Here is a 20,387-nt window from a genome sequence, read left to right as displayed (position 1 = left end):
GAGCCAGAGCCAGAGGGAAACCCTTTGAGTAACGGGTAGCCATCAAAGTGGAGTGGGTGACCTTAGCTCTGACAGTCTGTCTCTACTACCCACTAAAACTACTTAGTACCTTTCATCTTCAGGGAATGGAGCCGCATTAGAAGAGTTATGGGCCAAGATGCTTCGAAACTGTGATGATCTTCTTCCTTTAAAATCTCTGCTCTCTGGCTATAGGGACACATCTTAGTGTTTCAACCCTTGAAACAATAAGGACAGAACACAGCCTTTGTCATATAACTCCAGCTGTAAATACCAGCTATTTAAGAAGAAAGAGGAACAGAGGGAGAGAAAGACAGAAGGGAAGAAAGGGGGGATGAGGAAAGAAGAGGAAGGGAAAGGAAGGGAAGGCAGGATCGTAAAGAGTTTTGATGACCACTATGTTTTTAGAAAAAAAATCCACAATTTTAGGTTCAACTAAAAGTATCAGGAATTTAGGTCAATAAATACAGTAAATGGCTTCTCTATAATTAACAATTAAACTGTATTTCATATGTGACTTTTAATAAGTATTGCACACTCAAAATTTAATGCTTCAACTTCAATAGTTTCTGCAATATGAGCTAAAATAGTCGATGAAATGTAATATTTGTCAGCATCTATAATAATCACTGTAATTACTTTCATCTGTCTATAAAAGGACAATTTCTACTTTGTGTCATTATCCTCATACTGAAATAGCACAACACAAATTAGAAATTATATATAGATAAATTAAGGTTTCCTACCAGAGTTTGGGGTGAAACTTTTCATGTGAAAACTTCAGCAATTGACTCTAAGTTGGTTAGAAGAGTTCAAACTTTACTCATAATCTGGTCTGAAAGAAAGTTTAATTGGTAGTATTGACTAGAGAAAAATGTCATGGACGCAGCCCTCATTAATGTGAATTTTGCCATGCTTTTCTTTGCTCTATCCATAAAGAACATAGTTTCTTAGCAAATTGTTAACATAAATTCAATTGTACCAAAAATAAACTTCCTGATTCTATTATTAAGAGTTTGAGTGTTTATTTTTTAATTTTATTTGTCTGGTTATAGTTACACACCCAGCAGCGCTCAGGATTTACTCCTAGTCCTGTAATTGGGGCTCACTCCTGGCAGTTCTCAGGGGACCATGCAGTGCTGGGAATCAAACCCAGTTCTCCTGCATTAAAAGCCTATGTCCAGCCATTTCGCCAGGTCAGGACACAACTTTATGTTACTGCAGATCATAAATACCTATACAGTTCTGCCTGTTCCTTGATGGAACTGAAAATATTCTGCCTGTTCCTTGATGGAACCAAAAATATCAGGTCAAATCTCATCTAATATATCTAGAAAAATACAACCCAATCAAGAGGCAAAATATCTTCTCCTTCCCTTACTTGAAAATAGTCATTAAAAGATAACAGACAAGCGATATTCTTGATAACCTTTTAGTACCGATATTACAAACCACAATGCCCAAAAGGGGAGAGACAGAGACAGAGAGACAGAGACAGAGAGAAGAAGAAGAAGAAGAAGAAGAAGAAGAAGAAGAAGAAGAAGAAGAAGAAGAAGAAGAAGAAGAAGAAGAAGAAGAAGAAGAGGAGGAGGAGGAGGAGGAGGAAGAGGAAGAGGAGGAGGAGGAAAAAGAGGAGGAGGAGAAGGAGGAGAAGGAAGAAGAAGAAAGAAGAAGAAGAAGGAGAAGGAGGAGAAGGAAGAAGAAAGAAGGAGGAGGAGGAGGAGGTGAAGGAGGAGGAGGACCTAACAGAGAGGCAGGTAGAGGATGGGGGTTGGGGGACGGGAGGGAACCTGGGGACACTGGTGCTGGGAAATATACACTGGTGAAGAGATAGGTGTTGGAATACTGTATGACTGAAATCCAATCAGGAACATCTCTGTAAGGATCTATCTCACAGTGATTCAATTAAAAAATTTTTAAAAAAATAAAAGATAACAGAGAAAAGATACACTGAATGAAAAATATGTGATGTCATCTTTGTCACTTAATACATAGTTGGCTTTCTTATATATCAAACAAATAGTGTTTTAGGTTTTTATATGCTCCTTTAAAGAGCGTTTCTCCCTCTGACTTTCCTTCCTTCCTGGGGTTTCCCTGTTCTATCAATTGCTCTTCGTCTCTTGACGTGGTCCCCATTTATTTTCACTACGGCCTCCTTGAAATATACTGGAGAGGCCACATGGGTCCCAATGAGAAATATTCTCTAGAGCACATCCTTTAGGAAAGGGGGTAAATTAAAAAGCTCCATTTCTCCCCGGCTTGGAGTTATTTGTATCATTGGTTGACTTGAAAGCTACTTCTCTCCAGGGTCTCATCCATTGATCTCTGGATAATTGCTGAAATGTTCTTCTAAATCCTCTGAACCTGAAGCAGAAACGCTTCTCAATCTTTCCCCAATGCCACCTTATCCCACCCTCTCCTGAGAGGTCTCCAGAGTCTTTGTCTTTATACACGAAAGCAGTCAGTGTGTGCATTTCTCCAGGGCTTCACAGCACAAACCATAGTGAATCCTCCTTAAATCACCCTGGCTTATGCAACTATAAATAATTCCATGTCCTTGGGGTGATAAAATCTTAGCATCAGAAAGAATTGCATCCAATTCAAAACTTTCATTTATACCAAAGGAAAATGAGAGCTGGGGGAAGTGAAATGACTTGCCCAGGGTGACAAATTTCTCACTGACTGGCACTGCTAAGAAATAGCACTAGACAGGAGAATGGCTTTTAGCCTAATTCTTGCCAGTGTCAGAGTAGAAAATAATAAAATGTATATTACATTTTTCATGTTTGGGTTTCACCTTAATTCATATGAGCTTTCTTCGTAATTAATCTGTGAACCCATAAGCCTTTATTCTGGCAATGTTTTCATAAGAAATTCTTCATTGATTCCTCACACCTTGGCCTTGACCAATAATAAAGGGAAAAAGGGTCCGTGCTTAGATACTAGGCTTCTTTCCCTTAACTTCCTGGCTATTTTTATAAGAGAAGAGATCATTTTTCTTTTTCTTTTTGGTTTTGGGGTCACATCTGGTGATGCACAGGGGTTACTCCTGGCTCTGCACTCAGGAATTACCCTTAGCGGTGCTCAGGGGACCATATGGGATGCTGGGAACCGAACCCAGGCCAGCCACGTGCAAGGTAAATGCCCTACCCGCTGTGCTATTGCTCCAGCCCCCGAAGAGATCATCTTTCTGATGAGCCACAGCCTGATGTCCTTTGGCACACTGTCCCAAACGCTGGTGCAGCTATGCATTCAGCAAGACTGAAGCTGTCCTTTCCCACTTTCTGTCCCCGGAGTACGAAGCCAGCTCAGGGCCCTTCGCACCCCCTAATGTTCACCAAGGAAAACCCGATGGCCTGGGGGGCAGGGATAGCTCAAAGACTTGTTCCAGCCTCATAATGCATGGTTCACTAAACACCGACCCCTCCAACCACCTTCCGGCATGCAATGGGAAATAGCCTCTGCATGTGGCTCCCAAATAAACAAACAACCCCCAAATCAACAGCCAAACATTAAAAACACAATGGCTGATTAGCCACCTGGAAAATGCCCGCCCCTCTCCCCTTGTCTCCCATCTGGCAGCCTCACTTGAGCTGCTATCCTGGCCCAGAGCCCAACAGCCCAACAGCCTGGCACCACTTTTGGGCCGCAGGCTGGCAGAGAATATGCACTAGTTAACGTCTAGCTCTTTTTCTTCCAGAATTTACAAATGTGGTTTGAAAGACAATTCGTAAACCCTCTCCTTTGTGGGAGATGGGTTGGGGGTAAGAATATGCAGTGAAACCATGATGTCCCAAAGGGGAGAGACACAGAGAAAGAGGGAGGGGGAGAGAGAGAGAGAGAGAGAGAGAGAGAGAGAGAGAGAGAGAGAGGGAGAGAGAGAGAGAGAGAGAGAGAGAGAGAGAGAGAGAGAGAGAGAGAGAGAGAGAGAGAGAAAGTAGAGGTGGGGGGGAAGTGCCTGCCATAGAAACAGGCTGGGTGGTGGGAACTGGGACATTGGTGGTGGGAAATGGTGGAGGGATGGGAGGTGAAACACCATGTGACTGAAACCTGACCTTGATCAGCTATGTAACTCTGTATGTCATGGAGACTCAATAATAAATAAATAAATAAATAAATAAATAAATAAATAAATAAATAAATAAAAAGAATGTGCGGGGGAGGGGATAGGAAGTTAGGAAGCAGAAGATGGATTTCAGTATGAGGCCTAAGAGATGCCAAACTCAAAGAAGCCCTGAAGGGTGGGGGCATGAAGGGCAGTGGGCAGCCACCGGGTGATTACCAAGACACAACAACTAATGATGCACATATGTGTTCCCCACGGAGCCCTGCTCTAAACCCAATGAACATGTATGTAACTCACAGGATTTTTTTTTTAATTTTTGGGTCACACCCAGCGATGCACAGGGGTTACTCCTGGCTCATGCACTCAGGAATTACTACTGGTGGTTCTAGGGGATCATGTGGGATGCTGGGAATCAAACCTGGGTCAGCCGAGTGCAAGGCAAACACCCTACCCGCTGTGCTATTGCTCCAGCCTCAACTCACAGGATTTTAAAACACCCAGGTCACGTTGTCCTGTTCTAATGTGGACACTGACCTGGAAACCAGGTTCTGAAGAGACGCCCATCACAAATTGCCTGGCCCCAACATCTCTCTTCCTTGTTTCCAAAAGCCATTTCTAGAAGGTGGTAACAAATCCCATTTGGTTTATTTCTGGTCCTTTTCTCCAAAAGAAACACTCAAAGGGTTTGGGTTCCTTAGTCACTTTACCAGGGTCGGAGTCATACCTGCCTCTAGGGAAAAGGGAGAGAGACGCATTTCGGAGAATATCCTGTGCAGGATATTGTTCACGGGCAAGTTACCCTAGAGCACCTATGGGGTCCTGCCAACGGTGTCCTACATCTAGTTCAGTCTGTGCCTAACATAACTGGGATGGACATGTATAAAGATATTTCTAGATGGAGAAGCACAAGCAAATATGATACTTGTACAGCTGAAAAAAGGGGCTGGAGCAATAGCACAGTGGGTAGGGTGTTTGCCTTGCACGCGGCCGACCCGGGTTCGAGGGTTTGATTCCTCAGTCCCTCTTGAAGAGCTGGGCAAGCTACTGAGAGTATCTCACTCACACGACAGAGCCTGGCAAGCTACCCATGGCATATTCGATATGCCAAAAACAATAACAAGAAGTCTCACAAGGGAGACGTTACTGGTGTCCGCTTGAACAAATCAATGAGCAATGGGATGACAGTGATACAGTGGTACAGTTGAAAATATGGAGTCCTCAGAAAATAACCAGGGTAGTTTCTGCCTGTTCCCAAAACCCTAATATTTCCTTAGGGGTAAGCCTGGTCCATGTGCTCATACACACAGAGCAGAGAGGTAGACAGAGCACTTACAGACATCCCAGTCTTGCTGAGCTCTACCTCACCACGAGACTGGGACCACTATAGCCTTCTCTGTGCATAGGAGCCTTGTCTATGCCGTGAACAAGATGAATGACCTGATGGCTGGGTCCCTTTTCAACCCAAGACTCCATGATGTGAATAAAATGTCCCCTCGGGGAGAATGAAAGGACAGTGCTTACTTTTTAACTGTAAAATATCCTCTGAAAGTGCTGCACTTTACCCCCAATTTGGGGGGGAAACAATAAAAATACTTTGTCAGAAAAGATTGAAACTCGATCCATTAAAATAATTGTCTCCTATGCTCAAAATTCAAAATAGAGTGTTTCAGTCCATTATAAGTGATTTCTCAAAATCTTGCATTAATAACAATTTGGACCTTTCCCTGAAAAATCCTGATGGCTCCTATTTCTGTACTTTAAGAGCATTAACAGTCCTCTCAGTGGAAACTTGAGCAACAACTCGGGGCCATAAGTAACCAGGAGTCTATTTTCATTTCTGAGAATATAAAAGAGAAACCCAGGGGTTAGGGTAAAAAAGGAACAGAGATGTTGATTGTGTTTTAAAATTCCAATTTCATTTTCAAGTGCAGAATGTGCCCAGAAGCAAGACAACACAGCAACCTAGAGCAAATGTCCTTAATTACTTCTTTCCCTAGCTCCTTCAAACATTAGCAATATGGAAACTTGGTGCACAAAACCAGGCAGAAATCAGTTCACACAGTTTTCTAATCATTTACTCCAAGAAGAGGCAGAGTGACAGTGATGTGGCTCCCCTAGGCTGGTCACCAGAATGAAGCTCTGACTGCCAAGAACCTCTAAGGTCAATGGGACTTTCAGGTAGCAATGACACCAAGCCAGTGTTTCTCTGAGGTCCCAATGACCCGGTTTCCTTCCCCACAATCGGATGCAATAATTCTTGCCTTCGAAGTCCTGATAAAGTGAGAGAGAAAGGGTAGAGTGCTAGTTTCTCCTTTTAAATCTCACTAGCCAATGAGATTGACAGGGTATCCAGTCAAGGTAGCTAATGAACGGGATGATTAGGGGTGGGAGGTTGTAGCAGATAAAAGAAAGCCCCCAGCTAAACAAAGCTTTCTTTGGCTCCTCACCTAAGCCCAAACAGATAACAGAATAGTGTACCCACCAACAAATCAGTAATATCCATTTACCACTTCCATCAGACCCGTTCATCAACTTCACACTCCCTGGTAACTTCAAACCGATGGTTAGAATTTTTGCTGTCTACTGAACAGTGTTCCCTCCCTCCCTCATTCTCTGTCTCTCTTTCTCTCCCTCCTTCCCCCATTCCTTCCCTCCCCTTCCTTCCTTCCTTCCTTCCTTCCTTCCTTCCTTCCTTCCTTCCTTCCTTCCTTCCTTCCTTCCTCCCTTCCTTCCTTCCTTCCTTCCTTCCTTCCCTCTTTCCTTCCTTCCTTCCTTCCTTCCCTCCTTCCTTCCTTCCTTCCTTCCTTCCTCCCTCCCTCCCTCCCTCCCTCCCTCCCTTCCTCTTTCCCTCCCTCCTTCCTTCCTTCCTTCCTTCCTTCCTTCCCTCCCTCCCTCCTTCCTTCCTTCCCTCCCTTCCTCCTTCCTTCCTTCCTTCCCTCCCTCCCCCCCTCCCTCCTTCCATCCCTCCCTCCCTCCCTCCCTCCTTCCTTCCTTCCTTCCCTCCCTCCCTCCTTCCATCCCTCCCTCCTTCCCCTCCCTCCCTCCCTCCCTCCCTCCCTCCTTCCTTCCTTCCTTCCTTCCTTCCTTCCTTCCTTCCTTCCTTCCTTCCTTCCTTTCCTCCCTCCCCCTTTCTTTCCTGTTCTTTCTTTCTTTCTTTCTTCTTTCTTTCTTTCTTTCTTTCTTTTCTTTCTTTCTTTCTTTCTTTCTTTCTTTCTTTCTTTCTTTCTTTCTTTCTTTCTTTCTCTTATTTTAGGCCATACCTAGTGTTGCTCAGAGTTTACTTCTGGACCTACACTCAGGGATTACTCCTGGCAGTGCTTGAGGGATCATATGGCGTGTCAGGGATTGAACGCAGGTGAGCCGCGTGTAAGGCAAACTCCCTATCCACTGTACTATCACTCCAGTCCAACTTTGTTTCTCCATATCTATGTATGAGTGAGATTATGATTTGTCTTTCTTGTCACTTATTTCATTTAGTACAATTGCTTCCAGTTCCACCTATGTCAGCAAAATGCCCAAATTCCCTTCTTTCTTCCTCCATCTCTCCATCTCTCATTTTCTCTCTCTCTCTCCTTCTTTTACTTTCTGCCACAACTGGCAGTGTTCAGGGCTTACTCTGGCTCTGTGCTCAGGGAACATTTATGGAAGTGCCTGAGGGATCATCTGTGGTGTTGGGTGCCAAGAACTGGACTTGAGTCAGCCGTGTGCAAAGCAAGCAGACATTTTACCCCATACTATATCTCTAGTCTCTCATTTTTTCTTACAGCTGAATATTCTATTCTGTGTAAATGCCACAACATTTTTATTTGTTCATCTGTCACTAGGACTAGGATTGTTTTCCATATAAGTCAGTGCTAACACTGGAACAATTCAGAATGGTTTACTTCCAGAAATGAATGAAGGAGAACCTTCTAGCCCCTTTTTTCATTATCACAAACATTTTCAGAATCATCTTACACATGCCTTGATTATTATATATGTAACATAGCATGCTTTGTGGGTCAGGCCTTTGGCAAGATCTGCTACTTTCCAGTCACCATAGAATTCACAGGGTTGTCCCTCAATTTTTGCCAACCCTTGTGTCTACTTCTGACAGAAAATTCCTGTCACTGTTGCTCACTTCTGTCAGCTAATTTCAGGGATGCTAATAGACTGAATCTGGGAATGTGATGGAATTCATTCATATTAGATTAATAAAACACTAATGCAAACCAACAAAAAAGTTCTGTTTCTCTCCTCTTCTTCAGCCCAGTTCCAACAAGAAAATGCAAGGAGAGTCTGCAACAAGGCTGTACTTGAGAAGGAAAAAAGAGCAATCGAGTGTCAGAAATACTTTAAATGATGTGTTTCCTTCTTTCCTACAAGGCCTACCCTGATTTTGTGGAAATGCACAGCATGGGGTTAATTCTGATGGTCATTAAGTACGGAAAAGTGGGCAGAGCAGTAAGGCTGAAGGAAGAGAGATAACCAACCCCCACCCACCCCCCACCACTTCCCTCCCTTCCAGGTCCCACCTGGTCTTCATTTAATTCAGCTATGATGCCAAGGAAACTAAACATTACAAAGCAATAATCCTGGAGTGAGTGCAAAGTTCTGAAATGAAGAAAAATATCTCTAGCTCATGCCTTAATAAAGCCAAGCTATGGAGAAAGCTGAGAATTTGTGGCAAAATTGCCCTATAAGGAGTCTAATGACTATCCAGCCTCTCTCTTTACCCATGATTAAAGTGTGTGTGCAGGGCCTGGAGCTGCTTCCCTGCTCAGCCAGGCTCACTGCCAAACAAGTGCATGGATACAGCACAGGCTCCTGAGGTTTGAGACCTCAGTGGGCTGCAAGGAAGACTCGAGAACAGCCCAAGCCAGGGAGTGTCCATCTGGCCCCACAGGGAGCACGGCAGAGAGGAAAAAGCATTTGAGTGGGGTCTGCCCAGGTTTCTTCCATGGAGACAGAATCCCAAAGGCCCACCTCACAAGATGGCCTGGAAGGGTAGGGCAAGAGATCCAGAACAGCACAGCCAGGAGGGGAGGTGACCTCAGCATCCTTGTCCCAAGGGCATTTATGGACCTCACTTCCCAGGGCTTCCTCTCCATGCCAGCCTGGCAAGCTTCAGAGACACAGTTCTTCACACTTTTGCCTATATTCACAGTCCTGTTAGCAACAGGAGGTATCAGAGTGATGAAGCCGCTGTCACTATTCACGGTCTCTGAATGATTTCTCACTGCATAGACAGGGGCAGCATCTTAGGGGAATAATTAATTGGATACACAAACTGGACAATAACAGATACTATGAATAGTAAAAGACAAACCAATCCTGTTGCCCACTGATCCAAACTCCCCCATCCTCCTCCCCTCAAAAAGGTGCAAATCAAAGATCTTACTGGTTCACTAGGCAAACGTTGTTCTGGCCATTTTTGCTGTTTTGTTGGCTTGTCTTTTCCTTAATTCTCTGACAGAAAAATAAGAAGCTCTTCTCCAGAGAGCTCGGCAACAGTAGGAGATGTGAACTTGGAGAAGCTTCCCCACCCTTCCCACAAAGAACGAAAGGAGACTCATCCACAATTTTTGAGAAACTCTGGAATCATCACTGATCCCAGGCGGGTGACCCGGACAGCGGTTCAGAGCAAGGCTTCCTTCAGAGTCAGGGATACCTGGGTCTTGGGCCTAGGAACTCAAATAATTTCTTCAGCTTCTTCTACTTTCAGTTCCTTTGATTTTACAACATGAGGACAGTCCGAGTAACAGGATCCCTTAGAAAGACCCCATCCTGAACGATAGTGGTGGGACTGGTGTTGAGATATATGCCTAAAACTCATTATGAATAACTCTGTAAATCACAGTTCTTTAATAAAAAATGTTTTTAATAAAAGAAAGAAAGACCCTATATGGCTATGGCCAAGTACTTTGCAATGTAGTACTAGTTTTTTTTTTATTAAAGCATCTTTTGCTTCTAGACACAAACACTTCCCTTTTCTTCAAAGAAAATGAAATTCTGGTGGTGCCAGGACTGAACTGAGCTGGAGGGTAACTCAGATGAGCGGGTCCACATGGAGTTTCTCATCAGAATTTCCTGATGAATGGAAAACATAGACTACTTGGCCCCAGTCAATCAGCATTTCCTACAGGAGGGGGCTGGGGCAAATCTGGACCTATAAAAAGTTTCCCATAAAGTTCCTGAGAAAAATAAAGCTGAGTGTGGCGGGGAATGCTAAGGAATCAACTGTGAGACAATTAGGGCTTACTGAGACATGGGCAAACACTGAAGCAACTTCATCTCAACTCCATTGTGAATTGTGTGTGGAAACCCCTTTTATTTATTTATTTATGGGTGGGGGCAGCGGGAGTGGGGCCATTCAGCAATGCTCAGGGCTTACTCCAGACTACGTGATCACTCCTGGTTTCCTGGTTGGGCTCAGGAGAACCATACTGGGTGCCGGAGATAAAACCTGGGTCAGCCATGTGCAAGACAAGTGCCCTACCCTCTGCACTATCTCCCCAACTCCTTTAACTCTCCCTTTAAAAGTCATTTTAGAATTGGACAGTTCACATGCAACCACTTGGGGCCAATCTCCAACACCCAAATAGCAAGCCCCCACCCCAACAACAAGGTCCCCTAACAACAAGCCCCAAACAAGAAGCCAGGAATAGCCCCTGAGCACTACTGGGCATGGCTTTTTGTTTTGTTTTTCATTGAATCACAGTGATATACACAGTTACAAAGTTGTTCATGACTGGATGTCAATCATATAATGTTCCAACACCCATCCCTTCACCAGTGTACTATTCTCACCACCAATGGTCCCAATTTTACTCCTGTCCCCACCCCCACACACCTGCCACTATGGCAGGCACTTTCCTTCTCTCTCTCTCTCTCTCTCTCTCTCTCTCTCTCTCTCTCTCTCTCTCTCTCTCTCTCTCTCTCTCCCTCTCTCTCCCTCTCCTCTATCTATCTATCTCTATCTCTATATCTCTCCATCTCTCTCTGTGTGTCTCTGTCTCTCTCTCTCTCTCTCCTTTGGGGCCTTGTGGTTTGCAATACAGATAATGAAAGGTTATCAGGTATATCCCTTTACCTATTTTCAACACTCAGTTCCTGTTAAAAATGATCATTTCCAACTTCTCTATCCAGACTGCACTTCACCCCATACACACTCTCAAGTCAAGCTTTCAACTACTGACCAGTCCCTTCTGGTCCCTGTTTACCCTGGCCTTGAAGATTAGTCTCGTAATACACACACGCACACACACACACACACACACACATAATGTTATATATGGACTGGAGCAATAGCACAGCGTGTAGGGCGTTTGCCTTGCACACAGCTGACCCAGTTCAATTCCTCCATCCCTCTCGGAGAGCCCAGCAAGTTATTGAGAGTATCCCGCCCGCAAGGCAGAGCCTGGCAAGCTACCCATGGTGTATTCGATATGCCAAAAACAGTAACAAGTTTCACAATGGAGACATTACTGGTGCCCACTCAAGCAAATCAATGAACAAAGGGACAACAGTGCTACAGTGTTACAGTGCATATATATCGACTGCATGCAAGGCAGACTATATCCACTATGCTATCACTCCAACCTATATATATATATATGCATACATGTATGTATATACATGTATATATATACATCTATACCTGTCCCTCTCCTTCTAACTCATTTTACTCAGCATGATACTCTCCGTATCCATATGTTTATAAGTAAACTTCATTACTTTATGACTTTGCTCTTCCTAAAAGTGCATAGTATTCCACTGCATAGATGTACCATGGTTTCTTTCTCCACTGCTCTGTTCTCAGGCATGTAGATTGTTTCCAGATTCTAACTACTGTGACTAGTGCTGCAATGAACACAGATGATCTTTCTGCTTCGTGTTTTGGGGCACCCAGGATATATTCCCAGAAGTGGTGATATTGCTGGGTCAAATGGGAGCTCACCTTTTAGGTTTTTGAGGAATTTGTCCATATTGTTTTCCCAAAAGGCTGGACCATTCAGCATTCCCACCAACAATGAAGGAGAGTCCCTTTCTCTCCACATCCGTGCTAGCACTGGTTGCTCCTGTTCTTTTGGACGTGTGTGGGTATGGTTATTTTTAAGAAATAACCTATTGAGTGTATAAATGTGATTTTAAAAATGACTATGAATTAGTATGGGAACAATGTCAGTCACAGATGGAACAGTCTACAAAAGACAGGAGAATTACTCATGATCATTCTGAAAGCACAGCACAGCTGTGAGGTGGAGCTGAGAACCACACCTGACTGTGCCATGGTGGTTTCTACGACACTGTTCAAATGCAGTGAAGGGTCCTGAGATAGTGCCTGGAGGCATCACAGTCAAGCTTGCATAGCATGGTGAGCCTGGGCAGGGCGGTAAAATGACCACACATGTGGATCCCAGCTTCCATACAATGGTGTTCCCATGCTATCCCTTCCCTGCACAGGCTGCCTGGCCAGTGGTCCCCAAACCCAGGAACACCTCAACTCTTCTTTTTCCCATCAAGGGCCATGTCCAAGCAGTGGCCCATACATCCAGTTCAGTAGCTACTTGTCTAGGAGAATCCTTTATTTTTCCATCCTAGTTTTCCATGTTCACATCACACAGGCTCTGCCCAAACCCAGGGATTTGGGGATGTTGAGGTCAGACACAGCACATGGGACAGATGCAACACAGAACTTGGGCCTTATTTGAGGTCACACAGAAAATTCTAGTAGAGCAAGCTCTTCTCCTCCTACCTCCAACTGAGTCGTGAGAAGCGAAGGTCATCATTCCATCCCAGAGTCAAGAACTCTGGGCATAGGCTCCCCAAACTATTACTCCCAGCATGGGGAAAAGTACTGTCAGTTTGTAAAATGAAATAGGCAACGTGTGGGTCAGAGCAGGCGGTACCAGCTTGAACCCCATCACTGCTGTGTGCTATCCAAAGGACCCTGGAACTCTCAAAGTTCAGCTTCTCAACTGGCCTGTGGGAAGAATGATGCCTTCCTAGAGGATTACTCTGAGAACCAGAAATATCTGAAGTGCAGAAATCTCACAAATCTACTTAGCATGGATCAGTAACTGACTGCATGTCCGAGCATTGTCTTTACTCACAGCTTAACAGTCTTAGGGTCCTGATGCTTGGACACACACACTCCCAACCCAACACTATGTGATGACAGTAAGATGGACAAGGGGAACAGAGAGGAGGTGTAGGAAAAGCAGTAGAAATTGGGCCATGTCTGAAGCCTGATTGCGACCAGCCAGTGGCCAGGGTCAAAAGGAGAAGTAACTTTCTAACGTAAGACACCAGCATGCTCACCTCTGCCCTCAGTAGAGAGTCGGGGTTTTAGTCCTGCGGAGCAAGGGAGGGTCCTAAACAAACAGCATGGGGGAAGAGTGGCTGTAGTAACTATCTCAGTGCAACAGGCAGTGGGCAATGGCCTTTCTTCTTTACATAACTATGTAGGGACATACAGTCACACTAAGCCCCCTGCCTCCACCCTCTTTTAAATCTTCAGTTTCCTCTCAAGTACTGGTGTGTGGGAGAGAGGGTGAGAAATGGGAGGTGTTCAGCAGCAGCGCTAGAAATGGTCCGGTTCAAGTTCATATTTGTACCATTGCTTGAACTCAGTTCAGTGCTCCGGCTCCCCACCTGCCCACCCAACCCTCCCTCTAAGAGCGACGGGGGCTGGGGAATAAGGTTCAGCCTTGGCCTGACGCGTGGGCAGAGAACACAAATGTGGGTGAGCCCAGAAGGCTCTGGACACAAACCCCAGCTTCAGAGAAGACATTCACTGTGCACATGCCCCCAAAGGCCGGGATATCTCCTGCTCCTTGTCTTATTTTCTGTTTGCTGCACCCCAGGGGCACCCCAGGGCACAGGCACAGGAACCACCAAGCCAGAACCCTTCCTCCGTATCCCCACAAAAGACTTAGGTTTCAGGACAGGGCCTGAGCCCTTGGATGTCTGAGGATAAGGGACAGGACTGTTCCCAAGGGACAGTCAGTCACTGAAACCCTCACGGCTCTACCCAGGGGCCCCAGGGCTCCCCGGTTGGCCAGCCAGGCCTGCCACTTCTGTTCCCAGTTACTTCCCAGCTACTTCCTTCTCAGCTACTTCCCAGAGACAACAGGTTGTGGAGAACCAGGAAAATGGCGTGTGTCATCCATCAGAAATGACGTGTACCAGGGACTGGGGAGGTGACCCTGGTTGAGCGGTGCCTCTGGGTTTGATCTCAGGATTGCAAAAACGATTTCAGTGATAATGACCAAATACTAAGATCTCAGTTTGTTCCCACATCCTGACACGGGCAGCTCTGTCTTGGCACCCTCACAACCACCGTCCCTATATTTTTATTTGACAGACATAGTGATGGGCCTGGAACACGGTCTCTCAGTCACATCAGATCAGGTCTATACCCTGAAGGGAGGAGAAAGTCACTGTGAAGTGCCCCCACGGACCCCCTGATTCTGTCTGCACTGACCTGGCAAAGACCCAAGTACCCAGATGTCCCATGTGGAGGAGGGTGACAGTGGGGTGTCCCAGCACTTAGAGGCACACATTTGCTCTCCCTAAACCAGCTTCCAGCTCCCCCCTGCAGATTCAGCCATTCTTACCCTGTCCCTGAACTAGGTGGGTTGGGGGGCAGAGGAAACCCATGACTGTCCCCAACACAGACACCCAGGAACTGTCCTCTGCCTGAGGAATGGAAGTGACCTGTCCCTGAATTTTGTTGTGCAAATATCCCCCAAAGGGAGCTGCTGGTGACAGAGGGAACCTGACACTACCAGAGGGTACAGAGGTGGGGGACCCCGGCCCCGTTCCCCTGGCTGGAGTGCAGCCTCACTCCCCAGGCAAGGCAGAAACCAGAACGAACACATTCCTTTGCTGGTTCCTTAACAAGTGACTGGCACACGCAGGTCACGGTGCCCCCACCCACCCAGACCCAGCAGCGTGAAGGGCGACCTGCACACCCTTGCAGGGTCCCAACTGAATGCGCCTGGTGTATTCAGCTCCTCATGCAGCGCATGGAGCAGACAGATGCTGGCACAATGCAATGGGCATTCTGCAGGCGACCTCGCCAGCCTGTACGTGGCCCGGTCCCTGCTGACAGAAAAGACAGGTCACCGCAGTGACCTTGTTAGAGCATGGGGGGCTGCTGAAGAGCTGTCCTGGGGCCTGTGCAGAGGTTTGGTTCTCAAAATGTCTCCAAGCCAAGGGGAGTTATAGACCTCGAACAAGGGCCCACACCCAGGCCCTGTCGGGCTGTTTATAAGGGCCACACCACACTAAGGCCCCAGAAGGATCAGGCCTCAAGGCGTGCTCCAGGACTGAGGGCTACAGAGTGCTGACCCTGCCCATAGACGGGGGGTACTTGTTACAGGGGAGCAGCATGGCCCTCCCGAGCCACAGTGTGTGTGTGTGTGTGTGTGTGTGTCTGTGTCTGTGTCTGTGTGTACAAAGGTGGGAGTAGGAGTTTCCCAAGGGCCTGATGCTGCTTCACACACTGAAAACAACCCAGCCCCCACAGATAGGTCCCCAAGCCCCTGGGACACTTTCAGGAGAAGTGACAACATGCTGGGTCAGCATTTCCCTGGGATTCTCCTCAGGGGTCCCCTCCAGTCTCCCTGGCGTCCTTACCACCACTACCTGGAGGGAATGGTGGGGCAGGGGCAGGGGGAGAGTTGTTCTTTTAAGGTCCTTTTATCTGCTTCTTAGAAAGTCACTTATTCCAAAATAGCACAATGCATCAGTTTCTTAAGTGACACTTTTGGAGACACTGGCTGCAGGGCAACGGCGAAGCTGCGGAAGGAAGAAGGAAAGCCCTTTCCTGATCTTGACCGCCGTGGGACACGTGGAGTGTCGCCCTCACCCCCCAGCCCCTGCACATGCAAACCTCCACCCATCTGGCTCTCCACGGGCTTGGAAGGAACTGGCGAACAGGGACTGTCTCTTTCCTCAAAGCTCCCCGCCTGCAGGAGAGCTGTGATAACACTCCTATTTTTAGTGCAGCATAAGCCCGCCAGGTGCAGGGTGGGGAAAGCGAGGAGGAGGGCTGAAAAGGACCGGAAGTTCTTCAGATGCACACGTTCGGTGCTCCCTGCTCCAGCGGGGACCCTTCCAAACATGCCTGCTCCTAGTTGTTCATTAAAACCTCCAAGTGTGGGGCTGGAGTGATAGCACAGCCGGTAGGGTATTTGCCTTGCACGAGGCCGACCCGGGTTCAATTCCCAGCATCCCATATGGTCCCCTGAGCACCGCCAGGAGTAATTCCTGAGTGCATGAGCCAGGAGTAACTCCTGTGCATCTCCAGATGTGACCCAAAGAGCAAAAAATAAATAAATTAATAAAAAAACCCACAACAAAAAGCCCCTCCAAGTGTCACCAGTGCCAGTAGCCCTGAATATGTGACCCTCCATACCACAGAACTCTGTAAGCAAGCATTTGTTCAGGAGGGTGTGAGCCTCTGGGCACTTGGGCGAGGTTTGGAGCACCAAAGCATGGGAGCTAAGGAGGGCAGAGCCGGACATGTTTCTCTCCATCCAGGCACATGGGGAAGGTGGGCAGCGGTGGCTTTAGGCGGAGCTGTGCAGGGGCAAGTGGGTCTGTCTGCTCTGCTTCCCAGCATCCTGGAAGCTCCCAGTCTGATCCCAAGAAAGCAAACTAGGCAGAGAGTGGTGATTCCAGGGCTGCAGAATCCAGTGCAGCTGCCTAGGCGGAGGGAAAGCAACCTGAGTAGAATTCATGGGAATTCAGCGCCAGGAAATCTATTGTGGCTCGATGTATGCTCCCCACCACCCCGGGCTGGCTGATCCTTCTCCAGTGAGGCGCAGTGGACCATGGGAATCAAGGGTCAGGCATGTTTTTCACCTGATCCCATGTGGGTGTCAGTTCTAATCACTTTTGGTGAATATCACAGACCCATTGCTCTAGAGTTCTTGACAGCAAAAAATAGTTCACCTCAGAAGCAATCCTGGAGCTTGCCCTGAAATTATAGGGTGTGTCAACGAGGGTGTCAACACGCTCTCCAGTGAAGAGTGCTCTCTGCTCCTAGGATGCAGTGAAATTGATCTGGTGGCATGATGTGAGCACTTGATCAATTTACTTCCCTGACCAAAAAATCAATATGTGAACATTTTACCCCCAATGGTATTAATCATTGCTTGATTTTATCAGCTCTGCAAAAAAAAAAAAACTTTTTTTAAACCCTCTATACATTTAGCATCAGAATTTTCTCTCTCAAAATAATGAGTGTGGAATGTCTTTCTCTGCAGATTAGACCTTTCAGCACTCAGTGCAGCTGTGGTGCCCAAGAGTGGACAGTGAAGGGGAAGTAATGCTGTCGAGCCTGGCAGACACCAGACCAGCGCCTTTATTCTTATAGGAGAGTCTGCTGTGAGCTCACACAAAGCTAGAAAGTGGTGGAGACTAGAGAGCAAATGAGCTGTTAAGTCTGGGATCAGGGAGAAAGTTTATCCCCACTCCCACTTTCCCCGACACTGCCCTCCCCAGCATGCTCCCATCTAAGGTTAGAGAGTCACCTGAGTGGGGTCGGTGGCACAGTGACAGGAATATCTGAGAAGGGACATACGGGGACACTGAGAAACAAAGCTTGGACTAGAGTGTCAGAGGCCGTGTGGGACCAGACACAGATAGTGCCATTTCCTTATAAGGACGCACCTGTTTAAAGGGAAATAAACAGGCAAACTGAGGTCCCAAAGACCTTTAAACACAAAGTTACTAAATCAGGCAGTTCTGAACCAGCCCCACAGGAAAAAAAAGGGCTCAAGAGGCAAATGCTAGAGTCTGGTCAGCACAGTCATCCCTAGAACAAACCCTCCTCCAGGCAGGAGGCAGCCACATGCAGTGTGCTAAGGAAAGGAAATGAGAATCACGGCAGCCCCCAGGAGGAAGCGTCCCTGCTGACTCATTCCCCAGGCACCTCCCATCCGAGCCAGCCCTGTTCTCCAAAGCCCGTCCGCCTGGTGCAGGACCTCCCAGAGGAGCTGGTGCACGCGGGCTGGGAGAAGTGCTGGAGCAGGAGGGAGAACCGTCCCTACTACTTCAACCGGTTCACCAACCAGTCCCTGTGGGAGATGCCCGTGCTGGGTCAGCACGACGTGATCTCGGACCCTTTGGGGCTGAATGTGACCCCATTACCCCAAGAGTCGAGCTTGGTGGAAACCCCCCTGGCCGAGAACAAGGCCCGTAAGCGGCAGCTCTCAGAAGAGCAGCCAAGCGGAAACGGTGTGAAGAAGCCCAAGATCGAAATGCCCGTGACACCCACAGCCCCGTCGGTGCCCAGCTTCCCCAGTGTCCCAGGGACCCTGACACTGAAGATCTGGGGGGCGTCTCCTGAAGACAAGCACTAGGCAGCGCTCATTCGGCCCACTGGTGTACTGGGACCTGGACATCCAGACCAACGCCGTCATCAAGCACCGGGGCCCCTTGGAGGCGCTGCCCCCACACCCTGAGGTGGAGCTGCTCCGCTCCCACCTCATCCTAAAGCTCCGGCAGCACTACCGGGAGCTGTGCCAGCAGCAAGAGGCATCGAGCCCCCTCGCGAATCCTTTAACCGCTGGATGCTGGAGCACAAGGTCGTGGACAAGGGCTCCGACCCCCTGCTGCCCAGCGACTGCGAGCCGGTCGTGTCGCCATCCATGTTCCGCGAAATCATGAATGACATTCCCATCAGGTTGTCCCGAGTCAAGTTCCAGGAGGAAGCCAAGCGGCTGCTCTTCAAGTACGCGGAGGCGGCCAGGAGGGTCATCGAGTCCAGGAGCACATCCCCTGACAGCAGGAAGGTGGTCAAGTGGAACGTGGAGGACACCTTCAGCTGGCTCTGAAAGGACCACTCGGCCTCCAAGGAGGACTACATGGACCGCCTGGAGCACCTGCGGAGGCAGTGCAGCCCGCACGTCTCGGCCACAGCCAAGGACTCTGTGGAGGGCATCTGCAGCAAGATCTACCACATCTCCCTGGAGTACGTCAAACGGATCCGAGAGAAGCACTTGGCCATCCTCAAGGAAAACAACATCTCAGAGGAGGTGGAGGCCCCCGAGGTGGACCCCCGCCTGGTGTACTGCTACCCGGTCCGGCTGGCTGTGCCCGCGCCCCCATGCCCAGTGTGGAGATGCACACGGAGAATAACGTGGTCTGCATCCGGTACAAGGGCGAGATGGTCAAGGTCAGCCGCAACTACTTCAGCAAACTGAGGCTCCTTTACCGCTACAGCTGCATTGACGACTCTGCCTTCGAGAGGTTCCTGCCCCGGGTCTGGTTTCTTCTCCGATGGTACTAGATGATGTTCGGTGTGGGCCTCTACGAGGGGACGGGCCTGCAGGGCTCGCTGCCCGTGCACATCTTCGAGACCCTCCACCGGCTCTTCGGGGTCAGCTTTGAGTGCTTCGCCTCGCTCCTCAACTGCTACCTCCGCCAGTACTGCTCTGCCTTCCCCAACACCGACGGCTACTTCGGCTCCCGAGGGCCCTGCCTGGACTTCTCCCCGCTGAGCGGCTCCTTCGAGGCCAACCCCCCCTTCTGCGAGGAGCTCATGGACACCATGGTGTCCCACTTCGAGAGGCTGCTGGAGAGCTCGCCAGAGCCCCTGTCCTTCATCGTGTTCATCCCCGAGTGGCGGGAGCCCCCCACCCTGGCACTCACCCGCATGGAGCAGAGCTGCTTCAAACGCCACCAGCCTGTCCTGCCCGCCTTCGAGCACGAGTACTGCAGCGGCTCCCAGCACATCTGCAAGAAGGAGGAGATGCTCTACAAGGCGGTGCACAGCACCGTGCTGCTCTTCCTGCAGAACGAGCCGGGCTTCGCCAAGTGAGGGCCCATGCCCGAGCGGCTGCAGGAGCTGACCTCCGCCTACCGGCAGTCAGGCCGCAGCCACGGCTCCTCCTCCTCCTCCTCCTCGTCCTCCTCCTCGTCCTCCTCCTCGTCCTTCTCCTCCTCGGCCAAGGACCGGGACTCGGGCCAAGAGCAGGGCCCCAGCCGGGACACCCACCCCACCTAACACAGCCTGCAGGGAGGAGGAGCCCCGGCACGCGTGGACTGTCAGGACTCGGCCCTCCCCTGGGCTGCCAGTGGCACAGGAAGACGGTGGCTCCGCCTGGGCTCCCCTCCCTGTCCCAGCCTCCAGCCCCTACCTCAGACTCACTCCAAGACCCCTGTACATAGGCCCGATGCCTGCCCTCCTCCCGCCACCTGTTCCATTTGTAAAGGAAAATACAGATGCCCTCCTCCCTGGGAAAAAGAAAAAAAAGGCAGCCGGCTCTGTCTGGGCTCCTAAAAGAGAGCAATGCCAGGCCCGCCC

At 48.6% G+C, this 20,387-nt stretch overlaps 1 pseudogene; it reads left to right on the top strand.

The window, feature by feature from the left end:
• Positions 1-6,268: 6,268 nt before the first annotated feature.
• On the top strand, positions 6,269-20,087 carry LOC101549033 (mRNA (2'-O-methyladenosine-N(6)-)-methyltransferase-like; annotated as a pseudogene).
• The last annotated feature ends 300 nt before the right edge of the window (positions 20,088-20,387 follow it).

The sequence above is a fragment of the Sorex araneus genome, chromosome 3 (genome assembly GCF_027595985.1).
Source record: "Sorex araneus isolate mSorAra2 chromosome 3, mSorAra2.pri, whole genome shotgun sequence".
NCBI lineage: Eukaryota > Metazoa > Chordata > Mammalia > Eulipotyphla > Soricidae > Sorex > Sorex araneus.
The sequence above is the reverse complement of the archived record's forward strand: the minus strand, read 5'-3'. Positions and strand labels throughout refer to the sequence as shown.